This window comes from Schistocerca americana, chromosome 6 (genome assembly GCF_021461395.2).
Source record: "Schistocerca americana isolate TAMUIC-IGC-003095 chromosome 6, iqSchAmer2.1, whole genome shotgun sequence".
Lineage (NCBI taxonomy): Eukaryota > Metazoa > Arthropoda > Insecta > Orthoptera > Acrididae > Schistocerca > Schistocerca americana.
This window is the reverse complement of record NC_060124.1, coordinates 11,298,860-11,314,383: the sequence shown is the minus strand read 5'-3', so window position 1 is coordinate 11,314,383 and position 15,524 is coordinate 11,298,860.

The following is a 15,524-nucleotide window of genomic DNA, read 5'->3' as shown; positions in this document are numbered from 1 at the left end:
ATTCACTGTCACTGCTTCCATCGGCTCTTCCCACACTTGCCGTAGCACTACCGTTTGCAATGAGTTGTTTGTCATTATCATCCCTATCATCATCATTATGTGTTAGTGTTACAACAGTATCTGTTTCTAACTTATGCTCATATTTCTGCACTATAATAGATACCAGAAAACATGCGAATGGTTCGTATTCTACACCAATACCATCTTCACGAAGAAGGGTTCTTCGCAACTTCATCTCAACCAATCGCAATACATTAGCAGGATTGATTACCAATCGCCGAGCCATCTGATGCTTCAATACACAAATAATGTCACAAAACGCAACTTCAGAGGCACACTGCACCATTCCTACTGGTCCCGACTGGCGTACCAGCAGGTCAGTGTGCAATGCGGCATGCCATACGGAGAGGCCTCTAATGGACGACTGCAGAGTTTTGCAGGTGTGGGAGTATCACTAGTGCAATAAGAGACCTTTACATTATTTCTCACACGATTTTGGTGTATTTGTGTTTGTTCGAGCCCAAGTACTTTCCTGGTTAGTCAGTCGCCTGGTAATCACTTAGCTCCTTCCTTCTCTGAATCCAAGAAATACATTTCAGTTCTGGAAGTGTCACCTGCATTGTTGATAATGAACCTATCAACAACAGAATCCATGAAGCCAATCAAGTGCGCCATTTTCTCTTCTTCTTTTATGATGAGCCGTTTCATCTGGCAGCTTAACAGTCTTGTTACTTCTCGGGCCAAATCCCGCAGCTTGGCTCTGATCAGTTCTGTTGGGTTCATTTTGTAGTGGTACAGTAGCAAATGGAAAAATGCAGCATTTGTATGATGTCCTTGATGCTGTGAAAATGATTGTTTTTTCATGTTTCTGTGATACTTATCTATAATCCATTCATCATAAGAATAAACCTGATGTAAACATTGCACTATGTATTCTTCCACATTTGCTGGAACCTCATTGGATTTCCCTTTCATGTGGGACTGCAGCCAAGCTATGTGTCAAGTACAATAATAAGGGTATGTTTTGTGCTGTGCATTACGATAATATGGGACAACAGCTTTACCGATGCATTTAACTTGGACATCAGTGGCCGGTCAGCTGGTACAGCTAGCCTGCAGTGATGTAGCCAGCTGCAGTTCACATGTATAAAGAGACAAGCAGAGGAGCAATGCAGCTTCGGATGTCATGTAATTGTTAAGCAGAATGAAATAATATACTGCAAATCTCCCACAATACGCTTCTTTGACGATTAGACGAAAACTGCAACACGTTATCATTTTTAGCTAACATACTATTGTAATTAAAAACAATAATGATGAAAATTCCTGCATTAACCACAGTACCATTTTTCTGCTTAAGCTGTGTGAAATGTAAGAGAGTATCGAAGGATTTCACCATGTAGTTAACTATTCAAACCACTGAAGGTATCAGTCATCTGGTAATCTCTTAGTTCTTTCATTATCCAAATCTGAGAAATACTTTTCAGTCCTGGAAGTATCACCTGCTACATTGATAATGAGCCTATCCGCCACAGAATCTACAAAGCCAACCACGCACAGCATTTTCTCTTCTTTTATGACGAGCCATTCTATATCCCACCAGGGTTCAGCAGTGATGTGTGAAAAAGCTGCATGTATTAGTTCCAGTACATCTGGCAGCTTAACAGTATTGTTACTTCTTGGGCCAAATCCTGCAGCTTGGCTCCACATCAGTTCTGTTGGGTTCATATTGTAATGGTTCAGTAGCAAATGTAAAAATGCAGCATTTGTACGATGTGCTCGATGCTGTAAAAATGATTGTTTTCATGTTTCTATGATACTTATCCACCTCTGTGGTATAAAACGATGGACATAGTCCAAATATAGAGGATTAGGTTTTTCATTTTTGCCTTAAAAAATTAAATTGTTATGATTTATTATTTTAGACAACTTTTATGAGCTTTACTGTATGATTAAATGATGATGGCGTCCTCTTGGGTAAAATATTCCAGAGGTAAAATAGTCCCCCATTCAGATCTCCGGGCGGGGACTACTCAGGAGGACGTCGTTATCAGGAGAAAGAAAACTGGCGTTCTACAGATCGGAGCGTGGAATGTAAGATCCCTTAATCGGGCAGGTAGGTTAGAAAATTTAAAAAGGGAAATGGATGGGTTAAAGTTAGATATAGTGGGCATTAGTGAAGTTCGGTGGCAGGAGGAACAAGACTTTCGGTCAGGTGATTACAGGGTTATAAATACAAAATCAAATAGGGGTAATGCAGGAGTAGGTTTAATAATGAATAAAAAAATAGGAGTGCGGGTTAGCTACTACAAACAGCATAGTGAACGCATTATTGTGGGCAAGATAGACACAAAGCCCATGCCTACTACAGTAGTACAAGTTTAGATGCCAACTAGCTCTGCAGATGATGAAGAAATAGATGAAATGTATGACTAGATAAAAGAAATTATTCAGGTAGTGAAGGGAGACGAAAATCTAATAGTCATGGGTGACTGGAATTCGTCAGTAGGAAAAGGGAGAGAAGGAAACATAGTAGGTGAATATGGATTGGGGGGAAGGAATGAAAGAGGAAGCCGCCTTGTAGAATTTTGCACAGAGCACAACTTAATCATAGCTAACACTTGGTTCAAGAATCATAAAAGAAGGCTGTATACCTGGAAGAATCCTGGGGATACTAAAAGGTATCAGATAGATTATATAATGGTAAGACAGAGATTTAGGAACCAGGTTTTAAATTGTAAGACATTTCCTGGGGCAGATGTGGATTCTGACCACAATCTATTGGTTATGAACTGCAGATTGAAACTGAAGAAACTGCAAAAAGGTGGGAATTTAAGGAGATGGGACCTGGATAAACTGAAAGAACCAGAGGTTGTAGAGAGTTTCAGGGAGAGCATAAGGGAACAATTGGCAGGAACGGGGGATAGAAATACAGTAGAAGAAGAATGGGTAGCTCTGAGGGATGAAGTAGTGAAGGCAGCAGACGATCAAGTAGGTAAAAAGATGAGGGCTAATAGAAATCCTTGGGTAACAGAAGAAATATTGAATTTAATTGATGAAAGGAGAAAATATAAAAATGCACTAAATGAAGCAGGCAAAAAGGAATACAAACATCTCAAAAATGTTATCGACAGGAAGTGCAAAATGGCTAAGCAGGGATGGCTAGAGGACAAATGTAAGGATTAGAGGCTTATCTCACTAGGGGTAAGATAGATACTGCCTACAGGACAATTAAAGAGACCTTTGGAGAGAAGAGAACCACTTGTATGAATATCAAGAGCTCAGATGGAAACCCAGTTCTAAGCAAAGAAGGGAAGGCAGAAAGGTGGAAGGAGTATATAGAGGGTCTATACAAGGGCGATGTACTTGAGGACAATATTATGGAAATGCAAGAGGATGTAGATGAAGACGAAATAGGAGATAAGATACTGCGTGAAGAGTTTGACAGAGCACTGAAAGACCTGAGTCGAAACAAGGCCCCGGGAGTAGACAACATTCCATTAGAACTACTGATGGCCTCGGGAGAGCCAGTCATGACAAAACTCTACCATCTGGTGAGCACGATGTATGAGACAGGCAAAATACCCTTAGACTTCAAGAAGAATATAATAATTCCAATCCCAAAGAAAGCAGGTGTTGACAGATGTGAACATTACCGAACTATCAGTTTCATAAGTCACAGCTGCAAAATACTAACACGAATTCTTTACAGACGAATGGAAAAGCTGGTAGAAGCCGACCTCGGAGAAGATCAGTTTGGATTCCATAGAAATGTTGAAACACGTGAGGCAATACTGACCTTACGACTTATCTTAGAAGAAAGATTAAGAAACGGCAAACCTACGTTTCTAGCATTTGTTGACTTAGAAAAAGCTTTTGACAATGTTAACTGGAATACTCTGTTTCAAATTCTGAAGGTGGCAGGGGTAAAATACAGGGAGCGAAAGGCTATTTACAATTTGTACAGAAACCTGATGGCAGTTATAAGAGTCGAGGGCCATGAAAGGGAAGCAGTGGTTGGGAAAGGAGTGAGACAGGGTTGTAGCCTCTCCCCGATGTTATTCAATCTGTATAGTGAGCAAGCAGTAAAGGAAACAAAAGAAAAATTCGGAGTAGGTATTAAAATTCATGGAGAAGAAGTAAAAACTTTGAGGTTCGCCGATGACATTGTAATTCTGTCAGAGACAGCAAAGGACTTGGAAGAGCAGTTGAACGGAATGGACAGTGTCTTGAAAGGAGGATATAAGATGAACATCAACAAAAGCAAAACGAGGATAATGGAATGTAGTCAAATTAAGTCGGGTGATGCTGAGGGAATTAGATTAGGAAATGAGACACTTAGAGTAGTAAAGGAGTTTTGCTATTTAGGGAGTAAAATAACTGATGATGGTCGAAGTAGAGAGGATATAAAATGTAGACTGGCAATGGCAAGGAAATCGTTTCTGAAGAAGAGAAATTTGTTAACATCGAGTATAGATTTAAGTGTCAGGAAGTCGTTTCTGAAAGTATTTGTATGGAGTGTAGCCATGTATGGAAGTGAAACATGGACGATAACTAGTTTGGACAAGAAGAGAATAGAAGCTTTCGAAATGTGGTGCTACAGAAGAATGCTGAAGATAAGGTGGGTAGATCACGTAACTTATGAGGAGGTATTGAATAGGATTGGGGAGAAGAGAAGTTTGTGGCACAACTTGACTAGAAGAAGGGATCGGTTGGTAGGACATGTTTTGAGGCATCAAGGGATCACAAATTTAGCATTGGAGGGCACCGTGGAGGGTAAAAATCGTAGAGGGAGACCAAGAGATGAATACACTAAGCAGATTCAGAAGGATGTAGGTTGCAGTTGGTACTGGGAGATGAAGAAGCTTGCACAGGATAGAGTAGCATGGAGAGCTGCATCAAACCAGTCTCAGGACTGAAGACCACAACAACAACAACATGAGCAGTCTTTCACAAAACATCAATAATTAAGAAATCGTATTGGAAATGGAAACAAGAATTTCCAGTCCATTATGTAATTAGAAACAAGAAGATGTGCATTATTCGTAAAAAATTGTGATGAGTTTTATCATTATGAAATGTAGTCATTTGAAATTGAATGAGAAAGAAAAATGTGGTGGGAGAGATTTGAATTAATGCACGAATAACCGCATGTGGTTCACAATCCCTTACACTACCAACTGCACTATGCATTCAATAAATATTCATGTATTAACTGCAATATACTATATATAATGCTGGGAGAACATCAAAGCCGATTACCTCTGTAAATTTATGGAAAACAGTAAGAACAGCCTGTTTCTTGGCAGTTTTTAACTGTATTCCACATGCGTGTTTCACTACAGAACAGAAAGCAGCCTCAGCCATTTTCATACTGCGCATTAACAGCACAACAATCACAGCACAATGCTGCAGAGGCTGTGACTGTACATAAATTTTGAAATAAAAACTATGTAGCTAAAGCATGATTAAGAAAAATGTTGATGGCTGTTAATACATTTGAATATCTTAAAGTTTCATTTAACATAACTTAGTAATAAGATATCTAATACATAAGTAGGACCTACTTCCAAGAGCGTAACAACACCAGTGTACATGTGTTACAGCTTCTGGCCAATCATCGTGTTTCTGTTTGTTTACATCAGGTTTATTCTTATGATGAACGGATCATACATCTGTGGTATAAAATGATGGACATAGTCCAAATAAAGAGGATTTTGTTTTTCATTTTTGCCTTAAAAATTGAATTGTTATGTTTTCCTAATTTAAACAACTTTTATGAACAGTCTTTCATAAAACATCGATAACTAAGAATTTGTATTTGAAATGGAAACAGGAATTTCACATCTAATATGTAATTAGAAACAAGAATACATGCATTATTCATAAAAATGGTGATGAATTACAGGTATTTCAAATTGATTGAGGAAAAAAATGATTCTGAGAAGATTTGAACCAACACTCGAACAATCGCATTTGTCTCTTTCACTTTCTATTACTCTACTGACTGCACTACTTGCTCAATGTGTGTTTATTTATTGACTGCAGTACAAAAAAAGTTGGGAAAACTTCAAAGCCAATTATCTCTATAAATTTATGAAAAAATTAAGAACAGCCTATTTCTCGACACTTTTTAACCATGTTCCATGCACGTGTTTCTCTATGGAACAGAAAGCAGCGCGACAATCAGAGCACAATGCTGCAAGGCTGTGACTGAACATGATTTTTGAAATAAAACCTATGTAGCTAAAGCATGATTAAGAAAAATGTTGATGGCTGTTAATACAATTGAATGTCTTAAAGTTTCATTTAACGTAACTTAGTAATAAGATATCTAATACATAAGTAGGACCTACTTCCAAGAGAGTAACAACACCAGCGTACGAGTGCTATGGCTTCTGACCAATCACCGTGTTTGTGTTTGTTTCCACCTGGTTTATTCTTATGATGAATAGGTTATAGTACAGGATGTAGCTCATAGGGTTGGATTGTGTTTGGTGCTCCGACACTCCCAGCTATGTCTATCTTGCGTGCACATGCCCGCAGTTTGTTGACTAGCTTGCTCCCCAAAGTGCATGCGCTGCATCATTCTGATACCACTTATGTTGTGGTGAGTTGTGTATTGCGTTGCCCTCTACCGTGTGTTTCAGCAATTCATTTATTTGTTTACAGCTGGGTCTCGTGCAAGGCAAAATGTTGTATTTAAAATATCATCTCTAGACCCATATAAGTAAAGTTCTTCTTTGTTACATCCACATATCATTTACACATTTGACATATAAGAAAGAATGCAAAGAAAAATTTTCCTTATCAACTAACAACATAAATTCTGGAATGTGATTTTCCAGCATCCTAAATCTAATATTATTATACATACATACAACTTACCTACCTACTTACCTTGATTGTACCTTATAAAGCCAATTTCAATCAAGCTCTTGCCCCAACTTTCCTCCAAGGTCAGTGAACAGGGGCTTACCATGACCGATTCAAATTTTCCGGGGTCGTGGTGGCATCGGTCTCTGGTTAGGCGTAACTTCCGTTATATGGACTGTTGGTGTTTGATCACGCCAATTAGTATTCTTTGAGGACCTTGACTGAAATTCTCATTGCCTTTGCGCATTATTCGGCATGTGTGCATTCCTTTGCTGGCCAAATCCCGCTGTCTCTGGGTTATTCAGCTTTCTGGTATTGTTTTGTGTTTGCCAAGCAATCAGCTGACTATTGCCAGTAGTTTGTGTTTGTACGTATTACACAGGCTGGCCATATGCTACTTGTCCATTGTAGTTGTTATTGTTAAATTTTTGGGCTTTATTTTTATATATCCGCCCTTGAATTTACAGCTTTGTCCATTGCCGTTGTGATTACCGTTACTGTTACCATGGATCTGTGTGGGGTAAGGTTGCCATCTGTGTTTCACCAAGAATCTGTTGTTCACCTTTTGGTCCGTTAATCTCTGTTGCACAATCTGCATATTAACAGGCTTGGGTTGTACTGGACCGCTCTTCATATATCAAGCCTATTGAGTCCAATACAGATGAAAGCATTTGGTGCTGTGTTCCGGAATGGTAATGAGTTTTTCCCTAATGTGGCCAGGAAGAAGGCTCTTTAGAATTTTCAGCATGTCTACTTGAGATACCGGGTTCATCCAGTGTCTGGCTTTATCCAAATATTTTTCAAAATAGCTCCTTAAGCTTCCATGTTTGTTATTGAATGGAGTTGGATTGAATACTTCACATCTGAGTCTCTCTTGTACTGCCTCAGACCAATATTTATCCAGAAAGTCTCTCTCAAACTCTTCATAGTAATGGCAACATTCTGCAATTTGCGTAGCCCATAGCAGAACATGTGCTGAGGCTGGGGAACCACCATGTAACATCCAGTAGCAGCTCCTGCTGGTGCGGCAGACTTGTAAGTTTCTTGCAGCTCCAACCTCACCCACTCACCATGTAGCTGCTCATCTGCCTCTGGACCATCTTTTTTCCCACCAACCCCGAGCCACGATGCCACTTGGGATCCGCATGCAACGTGTGCTGGAGTCCCTCGGTGTGGAGCCCGTACAGCCCCAAATCCAGGGTTTTAACTGCCTGCCACCCTGGTGATTTTAGATTTGGTATGGTACATGAGAGATTGCATTCCTGCCACCATTTTAATGCAACATTTTCTGCCATTTTATCTGAGTACCACAGACTATGTAGCTGTTTTTATGGGTGGGTTGAAACAGGGGGATTCCGTTGGTTGCTCTGTTGTTTTTCCAGATTGTGTCCTCAAGGTCCAACTGCCTCAAGCGTTTACTGTCTTTGATGCAAAATTGTCTGTGATCTTGCAGGCACTGGAGCAGATGAGATGTTCTTCCATCCTAAATTTGTTGTTTGTTTTGACTCTCTTAAGTGTCTTTCACTCTTTGCAACATTTGTATTCTACAGATAAAATAATCCAGACCATCCAGGATGCACTCCTCCAACTACAATGACTGGGGAAGGAGGTGGCTTTCTACCGGGGGGTTCCAGGGCACATCGACTTTGCTGGGAACAAAAGGGCAGATCTCGCAGCCAACGAGGCATGTCTTGATCCGCAAGTCTTTTAATGTGCCATCCCCCTGCATGCACTCATCTTGCTGTTGAGTTCATGAGTCATGTGACGGTGAGAGAATGAGTGGCTGGAAATAACTGACAATAAGCTCCATTTAGTCAAGTCCACAATGTGTGTACTTCCTTCCAGCCCCATGGACAGGACAAGGTTCTCCGCACTTGGCTTCAGATAGGCCACAGATCTATGACGCATGGCTTCCTGCTTTGGTGAGAGGACCCTCCAATGTGTGGTGCTTGTGGCGTCCAGATCACTGTGCACCATGTTTTATTGGACTGTGTTTTATTTTCTGACCAGCAGTCTGTGGCTGACTTTCCAGTGGATCTGCCATCTCTTTTAGGAAATACTCAAATGAATGTGGTTAAAGTTTTAAAAGTTCTGTGACATGTCCAATGTTTTTACCAAGATTTTAGGGAGAGGGTCTTAATACATTCACAGGGTGACTGGTTCGCCCATATTTTATGTAAATATGTAAATTGCCAGCCAGTGACAATTCCCTGTGGCATCCTTTGTGCTCCTTTCTCATTTTCGTTATGTTTTATTTTCTTATACAGCATTTTTCTTCTTTTCCCGCTTTCTTTGCGTGTATGCTTCCATTTTGCTTAGTTTGTCCATGTTCATTTCTTTTAATGTGTGTCAGGGCTCTGATGACTTCGACGTTGAATGCCCATAAGCTCCAAAACACACACACACACACACACACACACACACACACACACACACACACACACACATACAGCAGAACGTCACCCTGTTTGTATCCAACAATAAATCTAATTTTCTGCGTTTCAGTCCAGGTACGAGGTAAAACATTTTGAAATGCTCTGGTAAAGACCATGGGGTTTGGTCTTTTCCCTATAGAGAGAGGTAAATGTCAGAAATTGATGATGCCTAAGTAATCCCTCATCTGCAAGTAATATGGATGAAAATGCTATGTTGTCAGTGACAGGCATGTTTGTGTTGCCTTGTGGCATAGCACATGATAATTGCGCTTGCTCAACAGGTACAGCCACCATCAAGTGTTGCTGCACTCTGCAACCTTCGTGCGATTCTCCTTTGATAGGTTAGCCCTGTATTGCGGGTAACCAGTGAATATATCTGACTTCTCTTTGTTTTCTGTCAAATGTTGTTTTGAAATGTCAGTAGTTTTAGCAATACTGTCTCGTAACCTTTCCTCTGCTTCCTTTAAACCTGAATCTATTTTAGCTAGAAATTGACATTCTTTCTCTTTTAGAGCTTCTTCTACAGTATATACACAAATTTGGCACTCTGACTCTACCTTTTCAGCAAGGGTGCTGCCATTATCCAGCTTTCTGGCTTCAGCTTATTCAGTTATTTCCTTTACATCTACACATAACATATTTCTTGGTTTTTTGGCAAATTCTGATTCTACTACTAGGTCTACTCTTAGACTTAACATTTGTACTTCTGTAGGCAAGTTTTTGCATAAGGTCTTGCAGCTCGCTGACTGTGTCCGTCAATTTTTACGAATGCAAGCACTTGGGATTGCGTCCCCGGAATTTGAGAATATGCTTCACTGAGGTTTTGTAACTCACCAGCAGGTTGTTCCTGTTTATTGTGTATGGATAACACTTTTTCCATCAACATATTTATATTTCAGAACATGTTGATAATTATTTCTTGTTTTAGTTGTTTAACTAGCTCTATCAACTTCCTGGATAGTTTGTCAGATAATTCAGTGCACATAGTTTTGCTCACCTCACTGAATGTTTGACTAATACTGACTTTGAAATCATTAGATGCCTGATTTTGCTGTGTAAGCTGTTGTCCTATATTTTCCTGTTTTGTGAACTGCTATGTCATACCTTTAAATTGTTTTGTTACATTTTGCTGAAATTCCTGTTGTTTTGTAAACTGTTGTGTTATTAGTTGCATGAGTTGTGTCAAATTGTGTCTCACTAGTATTTACATAGCTTTTATGAACTGTTTCTGTTTCTTGCGTTTGCGATGTTGTGAACAAGTAATCAAAGGAATTTTCGCCATCACGCCCTTCAGTTTCACTATTTGAAAAAATATCAGGTAAGAAAAATTGTCTCATTGAGGGTCATAAACGTGACATTGTGATTAGTTATATTACTGGTGTCTTCACTTATTGATAGTGGGACACCAACCTCATTGTTTTGGTAGCCATCGGCCAGTTCACGAATTTGGCGCATTACCTTCAACTGTTGCCAAGCTCGGATTTCCAACGTCTTGACATACTGCATTTTGTAATGAATTTTCAAAAGTGGTCTTTCCTTTGACTCCATTGTAATAGTGTTTAACAAAATTATGAAAAAAATTTCAAAAATGAAATTTTGTCTGTATCGGTACTTTTCAATTAAAGTAGATTTAGCTGCATATTCACTAATAAACCTGATTATTATCTGACACAGTCCTTTAGTATTTGATGACTTATCTTGCATCTACTCGCCAAGCAGTGCAGGAGGAAACACACGTAAAAGTTATGGAAATGTGCAAGTTTTTTGAGCCAGTAGCTCCTTATGGCAGAAGAGTTGGAGGGAAAGGAAGAGGGATGAAGGAAAAGGGCTCGTGATGTTTAGAAAATGAGAAAAGTTATGGAAAGTCACCCAGAATTGCCGGTCAGGGGAGATGGGATAGAATGAAAGAGAGTTCAAAACCTATCAGTTCTAAGGTGGCAGATGGAGTAATCAAGGGGGGGGGGGGGGGGCAAGGAAGTAGATAGGTCAGAAAATGAAACATAGGAAAACTAAAAGGGAACAAAAAAGAAATAGTCACTGAAAATAAATGTTGAGATCAAAGAAATTAAGGTAAATTTAGGCCAGGTGGGTGCAGACTTCTGAGAAACTGGTGTCAGGGCGGAGAATCCAGAGAGAACATATGGTGAAACAGACACTGAGGTCATGAGTGTCAAGCTGTATAGGGCATTTTACAACAGGAGATTGTGTGTTGCTAGTATACACCCTCTGTCTATGCCCATTCGTCTTAACTGATAACTTGGTGTTGGTGATATCAGTGTAGAAGGCCAAACCATATTTACATAACAGCAGGTATTTACATACACGTGGCTCTCACTTTTGCCAGTTACAGGGCTGAAATGATGGTAGGAGGGTGCATTGGGTAACTCTTACAGTGGGGATGATCACATGGGAGGAGCCATAGTGTGGGGAAATGGATGCAGAAGGGAGCATAGGCCCGGACCAAGATAATGTGGAGATTTGGGGGGAGGGGTCACAGTGGAAAGTGATTCAAGGAGTGGTGGGAAAAAGTCAGACAGATTGGATCTCATTTCAGGGCATTATTTTAGGTAGTGATAGCCTTGCCAAAGTAGCTGATTAATATGTTCAAGACCAGGAGGGTACTACTTGACAGGAGATGTAGGAAGGGGGAGTCTTAGTAATATAGGTTGCAGGTGTTGATCAACCAAGGCAGAGATCCATTCAATGGGTGCTCTGAAGGCAGCAATGTTGGGGCAGCCAGGATGACTGGGTTTGTGATCTTAGAAGGAAGAGAAAAGGTGGTAGTGTGTGGTTTGGGTTGGGTAAGGGGTTCTATGGATTGAGATGTTAGCACTTGTGAAGGGCCTGAGGTTGTAAGGAGGGTCTCTAGGTCAGTTTGTATCATAGGGATGGGATCTTGCTGGCAGACGTGGTATGTAGAAGTGTCAGAAATCTGGCTTAGAACCTCATTTATATACTCCCTTCTGTCAAGTACCACAGTGGTAGATCCCTTGTCAACCTGGAGTTTATTGATGGAGTCATCAGTTTTTAGGGAATGAAGAGCCTGGAATTTTACAGCGGACAGGTTAGTGTCATGTTGTAGGGACCTGAGAAAGGGTTGTGAAGCAATGTTGGATGTTAGGAATTCTAGGAAGACTTTTAATGGTCAATTTTGAGGAAGTGGTTGTAGCTCAAGTTGGGACCATGGTTGGAACTGTTCAAGGCAGAATTCAGGGATAGGTTTGCTGTTGAAAAGATTTTGAGACTGTTTGGCAAAGTGATACTTCCATTTAACCAAAGCTGTATGATAAAATGCAGGTTTATGGCTGAGAGTGAGGCCCTTGGAAAATACAGATAGTTGGGGAGGGGAGAGGGTCTGAGATGAGTGGACAAGAGCACAGTAGCGTTGTGGCTATTTCTAGTGACCATGAATTACCATAGCTTTGGACGACAGTGCTGAAGGTCTGGTGATGTTAAGAAGGTTGTCAAAGCTTGGTTTGTAGAAGAGTAGTAGTGGTTGATTGTGTGGCTTTTTAGGAAGTTGGAGAGGGACAGGAATGGAAACATCACATTGAGGTACTTTAGGAGCAGGGTAGCTGATGAGAAATGTGGCCTGTTCTTGCAGTTTGTAATTGGCTTGGTGGATGATACCATGCAAGGAAACATGGAGGACAGATAACTGCAGGATTTTATAGAAGAAGATAAGTCTGTTGCAGTGGAAATTGGCAGATGGTGTACATAGCTCACTGACTAGCTTTAAGTGCAATAGATGGGTGTATTTGAAACTGTAAAAGGGACTGATGAAGAGTGGGATTAGATCCAGAAAAAGGAACTTGTTAGATCCAGAAAAAGGAACTCATCTCAACCTTCACTGAACAAATTCATCGCACAAGCATAGTTCAAAACCAGCTTTCCTAGGCCATCACATCCATGCTGACAGTGCTGATCTCTCCAAAAAAACAACTTAGTAGCACACCTCTTATTACTCAGTACTACCCTGGACTTCCCTGGACTTGAACGTATTAATCAGCTACTTTGACAAGGCTATGAGTTCCTAAAATCATGCCTTGAAATGAGGCCCATTCTCTCTGACTTTTTGTTTGCCCATCATACCTAGAATAGCCTTTTGTGTCCCTGTCCCGCCCCCCTCCCTCCACTCCCCTAATCACCACAATATACTGATCAGACCCTATGCTCTTCCAGCATCCATTTCCCTACTTTATGGCTCCTGACCCTGTGATCATCCCTGCTGCAAGATGCATCCTCTTACCACAACCTAAAGCAGCTCTGTAACTGGCCAAACATATACTAACAAAGGCAAAGCCACTGTGAATTGACACATGTTATATAACAGCTGTGACATAAACACTGGTCTGCCTCCTATATTAGTATGATGAGCATCAAGTTATCAGTTAGGATCAAAAGCCATAGACAGAGGATGTATAATGGAAACACACAATATCCTGTTGCAAAGCATTCTCTGTGGCATGACAGTCATGACCTCAGTGTCCGCTTCACCACACATGCTGTCTGGATTCTCTGCTCTAACACCAGTTACTCAGAACTCAACAGGTGAGAACTAGTATTATAACATGTCCTTGGCTCTTGCCTTCCACCTGGTCTAAATTTATGTAAATTTCTTTGGTCTCAACGTTTCACTTCAGTAACTATTTCTTTTCTTCAGTCCCTTTGCAATATATCTACCTTTCTGGTCTTATTAACTCTTGTATAATGTCTTGTCAGTAATCTCTGTCTTGCTTGTTACTCTATCTTCCACTGTTGAGCTCTCATGCTTTCAATTCTTATCCTCAACAATGACTCCTTTCTTCTCATCCCATCTGGTAAATCTTCCATGACCCAAGTTTCTTGGCAAGTGTTCTATAACTTTCCCCATTTCCTAAACATCACCAGTCTGTTTCCTTCAACCCTCTTCCTTTCTCTTTAATACTTTTGCTAGAAGAAGGAGCCAATTGTTTCAAAAGCTTGTACATTTCCACAAATTTTATGTGTGTGTCTCCTGGTGAGTAGATTTTTTTATCCATTCAATTATATTATATTTTAAAATAAAAATCGATTATTTTCATTAATATGTTAGCTCTAGTTGTATATATGAGAGCATGTGCTTAAAAAAGAGTAGTAGCCTGACAGATACTTTTATGCTGCTACGTATTTCTATATGTAACGTGTCTCAATCAGCTGTAAGTGAAGGTTGCCTTTCCTAATTTTTTATTGTTCCTATCATAGACTTTCTGTTATTTGAATGCTTTTTCATTAAATATTCTTCCCAATAAATACTTAACTTGTTTGTTCATTCCAGGTACAAATGTTGGCCAATAGAAATATCAGGTTCTGCAAAAGCTAGTGCCACTTCAAAATCAAAAAGCAAATCTCCTGAACAAAATTTTCATTTCATAGCGTATCTTGATGCTACAGCACTCCTTTACCCAGGAGGTAAAGAAATTTATATCTCACATAGTAAAATATCCCCAAAAAATATTAGTGTACAGTTGAATTCTCAAAGAAATAATTTCCTTTAGTCACAACCAAATAAAGATAAAATAAACTTATGCTTCATGTTATGAAACAACAGGAGCTACTCATCACTGATATGGTTATCCACCTGATTATATTACATTAAAATGGCTAATTTATTCATTGGCCAAATTAATTATTAGGTTGTAAAGCATTTTCACTCTTACAGAAGGTTCTAATTCATCTTTCCTATTTTCTCTGCCATATTGCTGCAGTTCATATAATAATGATTCTTTTTTTTTCAGTAAGAGAGATAGTTAACTTGAAATGATGCTTATTATTCTTTATTATGAAAATAATTGTAATATAACTGTGAGGGAATATAGAATAGTTGTGGGTAAACAACTAGAATTCTCTCAGATACAGATTTATTCACACTTAGCTTCTACACAGATACAAGTCCGGAGGCTAACTGCCGTTAGCGTCCAACATCCTGCCCAAAGCCCTCTCCTTAAAGATAGCACACTTACGCACAGAACAAATATCGATATTTATTGCGCTCTACACCACATAGCTCCCCCCGCACGGTATGGAGTACGTCCCTGTGAATTGGGGGGGGGGGGGGGGTGAGAAGTTAGGAAGGTAACGTACAGTTCTTCTGCATCAGGCGGAAGCAGTTGACTGGTAGGAGACCGGGGGGTGAAACCTGGTACGTCGACCATGAAGTCAGCAAGCGACGCCGGCGGCTGAAGATGACGTCCC